This window comes from Dendrobates tinctorius, unplaced genomic scaffold (assembly GCF_039654945.1).
Source record: "Dendrobates tinctorius isolate UK_male_01 unplaced genomic scaffold, ASM3965494v1 ptg000008l, whole genome shotgun sequence".
NCBI classification, from domain to species: Eukaryota; Metazoa; Chordata; class Amphibia; order Anura; family Dendrobatidae; genus Dendrobates; species Dendrobates tinctorius.
In genome coordinates, this window is record NW_027361676.1 from 33,566,280 (window position 1) to 33,579,769 (window position 13,490).

Genomic DNA, 13,490 nt, shown 5'->3' on the forward strand with positions numbered 1-13,490 from the left:
TCCTTGTGCGCTCCTTACAAGCGCTGCTGCCAATCACAGCACCCACGGGAGACGTAACATTACTTGTCCCACCACATAAAAGCTCACACCCGTGTCATACATGTGCCCCTTACTCAGCTCACTCCCTGTGCCCCCAGATAATATTTCATAGCGTCATGGGCTAAGTCTATGGCAATGTGTTACACAATGTGACCCTACATAGCAGACCTGATACAATTAGCTAGAAAGAGCAATGAAATATGGAACAGCTCTTTTTACTCTCACTATTGTCTTCTTCAGCTATTCTGTCAATCTTTTTCTCATACAATCTGCATGATATTATGTGTAGTAATAATAGATCAGATGCAGGAGAGGAGGACGAAGCAAAGGAGCAAAGGCATGCGGCTCTGGCAAATAATGGAGTGCAGTTTTGTGTTGGGCCACTAGGTGGCACTCAGCAACAGACCCATTCTAGACACATACAAGCTCCTTGTCCATTCAAACTTCCAGTCCTCCTCAGCCTTCAGAGCTAGGTTTGCCTGTTGTGTTACGTTTCATGACACTTCTCCTGGGATTAGGAGGCCACCCACCCCAGCCAGGTAATGTGAGGGTGACGGCTCTGCATCCAGGCTGCTTGCAGGTCCCATTCTGATGTTCTGCTTGATAGGGGCGTCGCTGGAGCGTCTCCAATCTTCCCCAGTCTCAGGCAGCAGAGAGCTATCTGGAGCTATGCCCTGTCCTCCCTCTCTCTCTACAAGCATTGTCCATCCCTCACTGCAAACATCAGCTGAGACTGGGAACCAGCAAGGTACAGTGCATGTTCATGTGGCATTGAGTCTTCCTCATCATGTGTCGTCTCCATGATCTCAGCTCGTGAAGTAGGAGCCCATACACATTATCTGTTGGCACTTTGCTACTTTCTGTGGACAGATGACTATCTGGGTCCCTACAGTGCTGGCAAAATGGTGCACTAGCCTGAAGTTCTATACCTATACACACAGAGTTTCCATTTTGGGTTGCTACTTTTTTTTCCCATTTGCATAGTAGGACCCCTGACGGAGCAGACCCTGAAAGCTCCAGGGCTATGAGCGCTGTCCATGGGCGGCACTGTGTGCCAGAGTTCTTCCAAGTCTGTGTTCTTGCTGCTCAGTTCTTGGCTCTCAGACACCATGTTCTCATTATTCCTGGTGCAATGAACCGAGGGTTCACATATTCATAGATGTGTGTAAGTAAGCTTTGAGGCATGGCTCTGAGAAAGCTGGATTTTTTTATACAGATTTCTAGCAGGCAGAGTTTATTGCTTTAGTTTTCTAACTGAATAAATGAATCATGCATTCATCCCGTTACACCTTGTACGTCACATTTTCGGGCCACAGGCTTCCAGCGCTTTATTTTGATGCGTTTGTGCCACGAGTTTCTTAGGAAATTTGTGATATCTCCCAATTTATGAGTAAGTTGCACTTGCAATTACGTATGTCCTCTCTGTCCTTCATGGGATGGATGCAGAAGTTTTGGAAGTGCCAATTTCAGATCAATTAAAGTAGGTATTGGTATGTTCACGTAATAGCCCTACTTGTTCCTATAGGGGAGAGTCACTTGGCTTTGTCTCCTCTGCAGTTTGCACATATAGGTGATCTTGCATTGTGCCATGATCCTTGAATTTATTATTTTTTTTTTTAGTAAGATGCTGCTTTGTACGGATAATAATTAGTATTTATAATATAAAAACAAGGATACTTCTGTACATGGACCTTTCGCCAATACATTCCGCTTTATGTTACTGCCAAATATTGCATCCACTATACTGTACACCAAAGCTTATACTTTTCTGAAAACTTTTCTAACTTGGGATTTTTTTAAACCCGTATCTGTCATATGCTAGAACTTGTTTATTATGTACAATATTGGTAGTTTGGGATAATTAAATCACCATAAAACCCTATGTACAATAACTGGAGTGGGGATAGAGGGTGGATCTGTGGAAATCAATGCATGGATATACTCCTGTTTATTATATTTAAAGCACCAATATTTTATTTATACCCATGCTACTACTTTAATTAAGCCACAATAAAGAATTTTTGCTTTGCTGGATTGTAAAAATCTTTATTTTTTTGTTACTATTTTTTTCTCCCCAGCTGAAAATATACCGACCGATAATGATTTTATTAATTATCAGCCAATATATTGCATTTGATGTATTATACGAATACATTTTGTGTAGGTATAAATAACCAAAAGAAGAGAATTTCTATATGAAATGACATATTTCCTTACAATATTGATATTTCCCTGCAAATTTATGAATAATTTACACTCGGTATATTATCATCATCTTTGCAATGGGGCGTGTCCCTACACTGTGTCTGTCACTGACAGTTCGGGTTGGATAGTGTTAGAATAAGCATGGGCATGCCCCCTATTGGTAACACCCAGTAGTTAATTTATTCATACTTTTACTGGAGGAATAAACGAAGAAGGACAAACAGAGTGTCATAAATGGAAACCAAATGTTAGCTGCTCTATGACTAGCCTTGAAGAATTGATGAATGGCAATTTCTGTGGCTAGGGTATGAGTAGGAACCCAACCATTTGAACATCTGTAATTCCAATTTTTGATACTTAGGAGTTGTATTAGTACATGCAATCCAAACACAAGTCAATATAGACCATTGTCAAACACAATCGCCACATCGAGGTACCGGTTAGAAGATGCAATAGGAGAACGTCAGCCACCGAGGTTGGAAAAGTTTGGGCATAAAATGTATAATCACAAATTTCTTCTACACAAGAGAAGAGGGAAGTAAAGGTTTGGAGAACTGGGAGTGTGGACCATCTTAGATAACAATCATGGTGGTATCCTTAATGTATTTTGATTTCTCTCTCATTCATGCAGAACATACTGTTAGATTAATGGGGACTTCCACTACTGTTTAACTAAAACTCATTTGGCCCAATGGCAGAAATAAAATAAAAAAAAATCTGTACTTAGCTCCCTGTGGAACAGTGTTCAACAACATCCATTGGGAGCAACATGTGATGGCTGCAACCAGTCTGAGGCTAGTCTTCAGTCAGAGTCAAGATTCTGCAACAGCCACGTGACACCCTGGCAGAATGTTGATGCTGACAGTCTAGCAGGGGACAGTACTGCTCCACAGGGAGGAGAGTACCATTTTTTTTTCTTTTACACTCTACTAGGCCAAACCAGCATTAGCTAAAGGGGTTGTCCACAACTAGGATGACCTCTTCTTGAACTAAATGTTTGGCCCCGATAAAATAAAAAAACCTATGCTCACCTCCCTTGTCGGCGGCGTTACAGCCATGATAGCACTCGCTCTCCCTGGGGCTCTCATGCTATTGTTGTGACACGTGGCACCCAATCAGCACTGATGTCACTGTCCCTGCCTTGTATGGATTGAACATGAAGCGTAAGGCCCCTGTCACACATAGCGACGCACAAGCGATACCGACAACGATATGACCTTGTCAGGATCGCTGGTGTGTCGCTACATGATCGCTGGTGAGCTGCCAAACAGGCAGATCTCAGCAGCGATCAGGACCAGTGACGATGCGGGTAACAAGCGTGCACATCGCTTAGTTACCCCCTGTGTACCTTAGATACCAGCGCGATAGTGCAGGGAGCTGGTAACCAAGGTGAGCAGCGAGTTTCTAAGCACCGCACGGCGCTTGCAAACCCGCTGTTTACCTTGGTTACCAGCTCCCTGCACCAGCACGCTGGTATCTAAGGAACACAGCGGGTAACTAAGTGATGCGCACGCTTAGTAACCCCCGGTTTACCTTGGATACCAGCCCCTGCTCGCTGATCGCTGGTCTCCTGCCTGGCACACGCAGCGATGCGTGCTGGCCAGCGGGAGACCAACGATCAAAAAAATGTCCAGGGCTTTCAAGCACGATCAGCGATACCTGGCGGAGGGGCGGTCGCTGATAGGTGTCACACACAGCGATATTGCTGGTGAGATCGCTGTTGCGTCACAAAACTTGTGACTCAGCAGCGCTCTCGCTAGCGATCTCGCTGTGTGTGACGGGGGCTTAAAGGGAATCTGTCACCCTTTTTTTGGCTTGCAGCTACTGGCATAGACATCGGGGGCTTGTCTACAGCATTCTGTAATGCTTTAGATAAGCCTCCAATGTAACCTGAAAGATAAAAGCACATTATATTATACTCACCGGGGTGGGCGGTCCGGTCCGATGGGTGTTGCGGTCCGGTCCGACGCCTCCCTTCTTCATGCGATGACATCCTCTTCTCCCATCCTGTAATGGCTGCTGCGTAAGTGCACTGCTCTGCCCTGTTGAGGGCAGAGCAGAGTCCTGCAGTGCGCAGGCGTCGGGAGAGATCCGGCGCCTGCGCACTGCAGAATTCTGCTCTGCCCTCAACAGGGCAGAGCAGTGCGCTTGTGTAGCAGCCATTACAGGATGGGAGAAGAGGACGTCATCGCATGAAGAAGGGAGACGTTGGACCGTTCCGCAACACGCACCGGACCGGACTGCCCACCCCGGTGAGAATAATCTAACTCATATTTCTTATCTTTCAGGTTACATTGGAGGCTTATCTACAGCATTACAGAATGCTGTAGACAAGCCCCTGATGTCTATGCCGGCAGCTGCAAGCCAAAAAAAGGGTGACAGATTCCCTTTAAGTCCGGGCTGCAGCTGATCTCTCACTTCCTCTTCATGTTCAATCTGTATGAAGGCAAGGATAGGGACACCAGCTCTGATTGGGTGCTGGGTACCATGTGTTACTACACCGCACAAGAGCCCAGGGGAGAGCGAGTGCTGACATCACTGGAACGGCGCCAGCACGGGGTTGAGTATAGGATTTTTATTTTATTTATGGACAACCCCTTAAATATCTAGTGGAAAGGCACTTTAGTTTGCATAATATGTGCTTTTGTGATATGGGAAATTATATTATGAGTCACTGTGAGGACATGGACTGATGTATAGTGGAATGTTTGTATGACATAATTAACAGGACAAAAATAAAACAGATGAAAAAAGCAAATACATTGTCATAGAGATAGTTGGCTATGTGCTACTAAATAATTACTGGTAATATTTCCTAAAGACCTGTCATAATATCATCCGCTACACCAGATAGTGATGTCACACACTGTATTACTGTCTATCAGTCTAAGACGTTTCCATGTAGCCAACAATTTTCATGTATTTTATAAAAATGACGCGCTAACACAATTCCAGAGTTGCAGGCGACTTTTTCTTTCAAGTTAACCCTTAGATATCACCTTCTCTTCATGTTTTTAGGACACATGATTGCAATTTCCACTCAAACAATCGTCACTGTCACCTTAATTCTAGGACCTCATAGGGAATAAGCTTTCAGTGATGGTGATTAAAGTTGTCGATGGGTTTTATGTGACTGACCTTGCGACGTGGCTCTGAAATAAAAATGTTTTGTTGAATAATAGACAGTTACAGGCCCCATTATACCCTGACATCACTTTATGAGTCATAGGACATTTGCGCCCACTGTATATTCTCAAACCACCCATCTACCTACATTAGAGGCTATTACGCCTGGACTGCATAGTACAAAACACCAGCAGAAATTGTTAGAATTAATAGATTTTACACCCTGTTGTTTAAACATGTTTGTGATATTTTTTAAATGTGATGCTTTCTTGTTTGATTCTATGTTCAAGCGCCTTTTCATGAAGAGCTGCCATGTGGCTGAAGGGGAATGTCAAGCTGTCCTAATTACATTTCTGGCACAGAACTGTTGTCATTTTTCTAACCATTCGAGCCATTACTAGAGCAATTTGCATTTCATTCTGTATGGGATTAGGTACCCCGGATTTGGGTAGAGTAAAACTTTTTGATCAGTAAACTTTATAATACCATTGAGTCTCATAGGTTATACTTTACAAGATTTACAGGATTTTACCTATTTATGCTACAGTGTTTTACATGTATGTTATATTGTTTTACATGAAGAAAGAATATGTAACATACTAGAACCAACAAAACCTAGCATAAAAAAAATGAGCAAATACCAAGCAGGAAGTCAGTAAATAAATAGTAATAGTACATGCAAATAACATAGATTACTTAATTGAACCTACTTTGATCAAAAGACAGTAAAAGCCATCCCACAGCGACAAGGCTTACCCAGTCAGGATAGACCCTAACTCTTGTAGTTTGCTTTGCTATGTGTCAGCAGACCACAAAATAAATGGCAGAGCAGGACCCAGACCTGACTGTTTTGCACCTGCCCAATAGACAAGATACACAATTCAAAAAGGGGGAGCCATGCTCCTGTATATACAAAACACAAAAAACTGAAGAAAAACCAAACAAATGAGCCGGAGCATATGTTGGAATAAGTGCAATGTATGTGCAAATTCACAATATGGCTGTTTAAGAACCAGAATCTAGAATATAAATAAAATGAGCAAATATCCTGCAGTAAGTTAATAAATAGTAATAATACATATAAATAACATAGCGCTGTTAGTTAACACTATTTTGATCAAAAGAGCGTAAAAGCCATTAGACTGTAACAAGGTATACCCAATCAGGATGGGCCTTAACTCTTGTAATTCACCGCGCTATGCGTCAGCAGATCTCAAAATTAGACAGTAGTAGAGCATGATCCAGACCTGACTGTTTTCCACCTGCCCTATATAGACAAGATGCACAGCCAAAAAAGGGGGAGCCATGCCCTTATATTTGCAAAAAATTGCAGAAAAACAAAGAAATGAGCCAGAGCACACAGTTGTGTGAAAACGTTTTTGCCCACTTCCTGATTTCCTATTCTTGTGCATGTTTATCACACTTAAATGTTTGAAATCACCGAATAAATTTTAATATTAGGTAAAGATAATACAAGTTAACTAGAGTTGAGCGAAACGGGTCGAAAAAATTCAAAAGTCGCCGACTTTTGGCAAAGTCGGGTTTCATGAAACGAAACCCGACCCTGGGATGAGGTCGGCCACGAGGTCGGCGACTTACGCGCCAAGGTCGCGTTTCAAAAGTTTGTTTTGCGCTCTTTTTCAGCCAATCAGGATCCACGGACACTGTGGGCAACGTGATGACATAGGCACGGGTCACCACCATCTTTCAGAAGGGCATGCAAGTGATTGGCTTGCTTTGGGGGGCATCACAGGGGGTATAAAAGGGCGTGCACGCCGACCGCCATGTTACTCATGCTGATCTCAGAATAGGGAGAGCTGCTGCTGCTGCTGATTTTGTAGGGAGAGCATTAGGCAGGGAAGAAGACACCAAAAACTGCTTCTGCTGCTAGCGATTTTGCCTGTACAACACACCAGTCACTGTGCAGTGCAAGGGGAGGCTATATAGTGGTGTATCAGTGGTGTTGGTTCTTGGGCTGCCTTCTAAGGCTTCCTGACATTCCTGCATTGCTGTTTACCCACTGCTCCGCAAACTGCTTTTTTAAAAGCAATCACAATTTTTTTTTTGTCCTGCTGAGGTACTGAGCGTGCATTTTTTCACACCATACAGCGGTGTACGCTCCTCACACAGTACCGTGTAACGGCTGTTATCACAGCCACAGTGAAGCTATCAGTGAGTCACTCTGTGAGAATAAGTCGAGGACATGTTCCGTTCTTACAGACCTGCACTCTAGGGAGATTCCAATTCTGCCCAATTCTACATACACCTTGTAGTTTGTGATACACTAGCCAATTTCTGCCTGTGACAGAGCGCTCAGATACTCAGTGGGCCTCACACAATCCATAAGTGTCCAGTGTCCACAAGTTTGTGCAGAAATTCAAAATCTCCCTTATCCTCTAGTCACTTTGGTCACAGCTCTGCCATCGAGCCTGTGACAGAGCGCTCAGATACTCAGTGGGCCTCACACAATCCATAAGTGTCCAGTGTCCACAAGTGTGTGCAGAAATTCAAAATCTCCCTTATCCTCTAGTCACTTTGGTCACAGCTCTGCCATCGAGCCTGTGACAGAGCGCTCAGATACTCAGTGGGCCTCACACAATCCATAAGTGTCCAGTGTCCACAAGTGTGTGCAGAATTCAAAATCTCCTTTATTCTCTAGTCACTTTGGTCACAGCTCTGCCATCGAGCCTGTGACAGAGCGCTCAGATACTCAGTGGGCCTCACACAATCCATAAGTGTCCAGTGTCCATAAGTGTGTGCAGAAATTCAAAATCTCCCTTATCCTCTAGTCACTTTGGTCACAGCTCTGCCATCGAGCCTGTGACAGAGCGCTCAGATACTCAGTGGGCCTCACACAATCCATAAGTGTCCAGTGTCCACAAGTGTGTGCAGAAATTCAAAATCTCCCTTATCCTCTAGTCACTTTGGTCACAGCTCTGCCATCGAGCCTGTGACAGAGCGCTCAGATACTCAGTGGGCCTCACACAATCCATAAGTGTCCAGTGTCCACAAGTGTGTGCAGAAATTCAAAATCTCCCTTATCCTCTAGTCACTTTGGTCACAGCTCTGCCATCGAGCCTGTGACAGAGCGCTCAGATACTCAGTGGGCCTCACACAATCCAAAAGTGTCCAGTGTCCACAAGTGTGTGCAGAAATTCAAAATCTCCCTTATCCTCTAGTCACTTTGGTCACAGCTCTGCCATCGAGCCTGTGACAGAGCGCTCAGATACTCAGTGGGCCTCACACAATCCAAAAGTGTCCAGTGTCCACAAGTGTGTGCAGAAATTCAAAATCTCCCTTATCCTCTAGTCACTTTGGTCACAGCTCTGCCATCGAGCCTGTGACAGAGCACTCAGATACTCAGTGGGCCTCACACAATCCATAAGTGTCCAGTGTCCACAAGTGTGTGCAGAAATTCAAAATCTCCCTTATCCTCTAGTCACTTTGGTCACAGCTCTGCCATCGAGCCTGTGACAGAGCGCTCAGATACTCAGTGGGCCTCACACAATCCATAAGTGTCCAGTGTCCACAAGTGTGTGCAGAAATTCAAAATCTCCCTTATCCTCTAGTCACTTTGGTCACAGCTCTGCCATCGAGCCTGTGACAGAGCGCTCAGATACTCAGTGGGCCTCACACAATCCATAAGTGTCCAGTGTCCACAAGTGTGTGCAGAAATTCAAAATCTCCCTTATCCTCTAGTCACTTTGGTCACAGCTCTGCCATCGAGCCTGTGACAGAGTGCTCAGATACTCAGTGGGCCTCACACAATCCAAAAGTGTCCAGTGTCCACAAGTGTGTGCAGAAATTCAAAATCTCCCTTATCCTCTAGTCACTTTGGTCACAGCTCTGCCATCGAGCCTGTGACAGAGCGCTCATATACTCAGTGGGCCTCACACAATCCAAAAGTGTCCAGTGTCCACAAGTGTGTGCAGAAATTCAAAATCTCCCTTATCCTCTAGTCACTTTGGTCACAGCTCTGCCATCGAGCCTGTGACAGAGCACTCAGATACTCAGTGGGCCTCACACAATCCATAATTGTCCAGTGTCCACAAGTGTGTGCAGAAATTCAAAATCTCCCTTATCCTCTAGTCACTTTGGTCACAGCTCTGCCATCGAGCCTGTGACAGAGCGCTCAGATACTCAGTGGGGCTCACACAATCCATAAGTGTCCAGTGTCTACAAGTGTGTGCAGAAATTCAAAATCTCCCTTATCCTCTAGTCACTTTGGTCACAGCTCTGCCATCGAGCCTGTGACAGAGCGCTCAGATACTCAGTGGGCCTCACACAATCCAAAAGTGTCCAGTGTCCACAAGTGTCTGCAGAAATTCAAAATCTCCCCTGTCCTATAGACACCTTGTACCTTGTTTTACATTACTATATAGTTTGTTGGATTTTGTCTACATTTCTACCAAAAATGAGGAAGGCTGGTGGAAGAGGCCGTGGAATTGGGTGGGGGTTGGCAGCTGGTAATGATGGTGTTGGTGGTGGATCTGATGGTAGTGGCAAGAGCAAAATAGGACCGAATGCAGGAGGTGTTGAGCCTGCATCATCGTCTGGCTACATAAGGCCTCGAACGCTTAGTTTTCTAGGAGTTGGCAAACCGCTTTTAAAGCCAGAGCATCAGGAAAAAGTTTTGTCTTACATTGCTGACTCAGCCTCCAGCTCTATCGCCTCCTCTTCTGAAGTTGTAAAAAGTAAAAGCACTGAGTCGTCATTGGAGGCTCATGTTCATGAACCACACCTTTCCTTGTGTCCTTCACCCCAACCAAGATTGAAGGATGATGCAGGCCATACTACTGATTACTCCATGGAGCTGTTTTCACATACCATGCCTGGATTATCAAGTGAAATGGTGAATTACCCAGGCCAAGATGAATCTGACATGGAGTGCACTGATGCACAGCCGCTGATGGATGATTCTGCTGGTACATTCACTCAGAGCACTACATTGTCCTCGCAGTGTACAGAGCCAGATTCTGACCCTGATGAGACTCAGGTGCCCCTTCCCGCACACTATACCACCATACACGGTGACACAGAGGAAGGTGCACATGACATAGAAGAGGTGATGGATGACCCAGTTGTTGACCCAGATTGGCATCCATTGGGGGAAGAGGGTGCTGCTTCCAATAGCTCAGATGAGGAGCATCCACAGCAGACATCGACATCGCAACAGCTGTTATCTGGCAGGCCCGGAGCACTCCAAAGACAGGTTCCAAACATCAAAAGAGTTGCTGGACAGCTTGTCCAGAGGGTCAAAAGATCACAGCGTGCTAGGCCGCAAAATGTCTGCCAAAGTAGGAAGAGTGCAGTGTGGCACTTTTTTGAACAAAATCCTCATGATCAGGCCAAGGTTATCTGTAAGAAGTGCGCAAAGACCTTTAGCCGAGGGAAAAATCTGAAAAATTTGAATACCAGTTGCATGCTTAGACATTTAACCAGCATGCACTTGCAAGCGTGGACACAACACCAAACCTCAAGTGCAACATGTGCAACTGATCACAACGAAGGTAGTCAGCAACGCTACATTGTTTCCCCCACTGTAAGCCCACCGGTTAGCACAGCAGCAAATGTTGAGGTGTCGTTGCAATGCCACAGCAGTCAGGGAATCCCACTGTTATATCAACGAAAGACTGATTCTAGGCCATCAGAAAGAACAACAACTCCATCACCATCATCACCCCTCTCTCAGTCCGCCCTGTCCACCGCTACTTCCACCATATGCAGCTCTCAAGTCCAGCTCACCCTCCCAGACACTATGAGTAGGTCAAGAAAGTACTCAGTCTCTCATCCGCGTACACTGGGTTTGAACGCCCACATTGCCAAACTAATCTCGTTTGAGATGATGCCCTTTCGGTTGGTGGAAAGCGCAGCTTTCCGTGAACTCATGGCCTATGCAGTACCACGCTATGACCTACCCAGTCACCACTTCTTCTCTCGCAAAGCCATCCCAGCCCTCCACCATCATGTGAAAGACCGCATTGTCCATGCACTCAAGCAGTCAGTGAGCGGAAAGGTGCACCTCACAACTGATGCATGGTCCAGTCAGCATGGCCAGGGCCGTTACGTGTCCATCACTGCGCACTGGGTTAATGTGGTGGATGCAGGGTCCACAGGGGACAGCGGTGGTGGGACAGTGCTGCCTAGCCCACGGTATAGGAAACAGTTGGCTGTAGGCGTTCGACCCTCCTCCTCCTCCTCCTCCTCCAGAAGCGAAAGCTCGTCCACAGAGCGCAGTCGTACGAGCACTCCATCTGCAGCTGCCACTGTTGCACACGATGTGTCCCCCTATCGAGCAGCTAGTGGAAAGCGTCAGCAGGCTGTGTTGCAGATGATGTGTTTGGGCAACAGACACACCGCCGAGGTACTGGCCGAGTACTTGAAGCGACAAACTGAGTCATGGCTGGGCAGTGTACATCTTGAGGCAGGCAAGGTAGTTAGTGATAACGGCCGTAATTTTGTGGCAGCCATAGCCCTTTCAAAACTCAGCCACATACCTTGCTTGGCTCACACCTTGAACCTGGTGGTGCAGTGCTTCCTCAAAAATTATCCGGAGTTAACAGCCCTGCTCCAGAAGGTGCGAAGACTGCGCGCGCACATCCGCCGGTCGCCTGTACACTCCGTTCGTATGCAGAAGCTGCAGCGATTGCTCCACCTTCCCAACCACCGCCTCATTATCGACATTGCAACAATGTGGAACTCCACCCTGCACATGGTGGAGCGGCTGTGCGAGCAGAGGCAGGCCATAATGCATTTGTGGGAGGATACACGGCCAGGCACTTTGAGAGCAGACATGGAGTTGACAGGTGTGCAGTGGACGAAGCTGAAAGACCTCTGTAAAGTCCTTCAGTGTTTTGAGGAATGCACACGGCTGGTAAGCGCAGACGACGCCATCCTAAGCATGAGCATCCCACTTATGCGTCTGCTCATGCAAACTTTGATGCACCTTAAGGAGCAGGCGTCTGCAGCCAATGTTGATGAGGAGGAAGAGGAGGAGGGAATCCTTGATGACATTCAGCCATTGTCTGCTCAGGGACCTCTCCTGGACGAGGTGGAGGAAGAAGAGGAGGAGGAGGATGATGATGGGGATGATTACTTAGGGGAGGAGGATGCATCTCGTGGGGCAAGTGAAAATGTTGGCGTGGCAAGGTCTGGTACAGGGTTTGTGCGTGACTGGAGGGATGTGGATTTGCCAGAAAGTGCTCCTCCAACCAGCACTCGCGGTGCATCATTGACACCGGGAACATTGGCCCACATGTCAGATTATGCCTTGCAGATCCTAAAAAGGGACCCCCGCATTGCCAAAATGATGAACGATGACGACTACTGGTTGGCCAGCATCCTGGATCCACGCTATAAAGGCAAATTACAAAACATCATGCCACAGGAGAACCTTGACCTAATATTGGCTAATAAACAAGCAACTCTGGTAAATCGGTTGCTTGAGGCATTCCCAGCACACAGCAGCGGTGATGGTTCTCACACGAGCCGTACGGGCCAGGGGCAGCTTGGCAGAGGTGTTCGTGGTGCACACAGCAGAAGTGGCATTGGAGACAGGAGTTTCATGACAATGTTGTGGACTGATTTTTCAAATACCGCTCACACAACTGGTAATACTGCATCGATGGAAAGTGACAGGAGACAGCAGTTGTCAACTATGGTTACAAACTACTTTTCCTCCCATATCGATGTTCTCCCACACAGGTCATTCCCCTTTGACTATTGGGCCGCTAAACTGGACACCTGGCCTGAATTGGCACAATATGCCTTACAGGAGCTCGCTTGCCCAGCTGCAAGTGTGCTATCGGAAAGAGTCTTCAGTGCAGCTGGATCAATCCTGATAGAAAAAAGGACCCGTCTGTCAACCCAAAATGTGGATGATCTAACCTTCATTAAAATGAACCATGCATGGGTTTCCAAGGATTTTGTCCCACCTTCCCCTGATGACACATAGGGTGACAGAAAAATGGCTTGCTTTGGTCCACCTCTTCCTGGGACTTCACCTATTTCGCCTTTTGCATCAGCTGAATGTCCAACATCAACATATGCCACTTTCTAAAACTCCCTAACTGTGCTGCCTCCCCCCCCATGGCCGGGGTCACCACCTAGCGCATGACACC

General features: G+C 46.3%; 1 protein-coding gene across 2 annotated transcripts in view; it reads left to right on the top strand.

The window, feature by feature from the left end:
• The first annotated feature begins 410 nt into the window (after nt 1-410).
• The window catches only part of NPY5R (neuropeptide Y receptor Y5), a 179,454-nt gene continuing 166,374 nt past the window's right edge, over nt 411-13,490 (top strand). The window contains exon 1 of one of the 2 annotated variants that reach the window (XM_073576894.1): nt 411-578. The gene's annotated coding sequence lies outside the window, so the exon portion shown is untranslated. Of the gene's footprint in view, nt 788-13,490 lie in introns of both variants that reach the window. The other variant, XM_073576886.1, reaches the window with a different exon arrangement.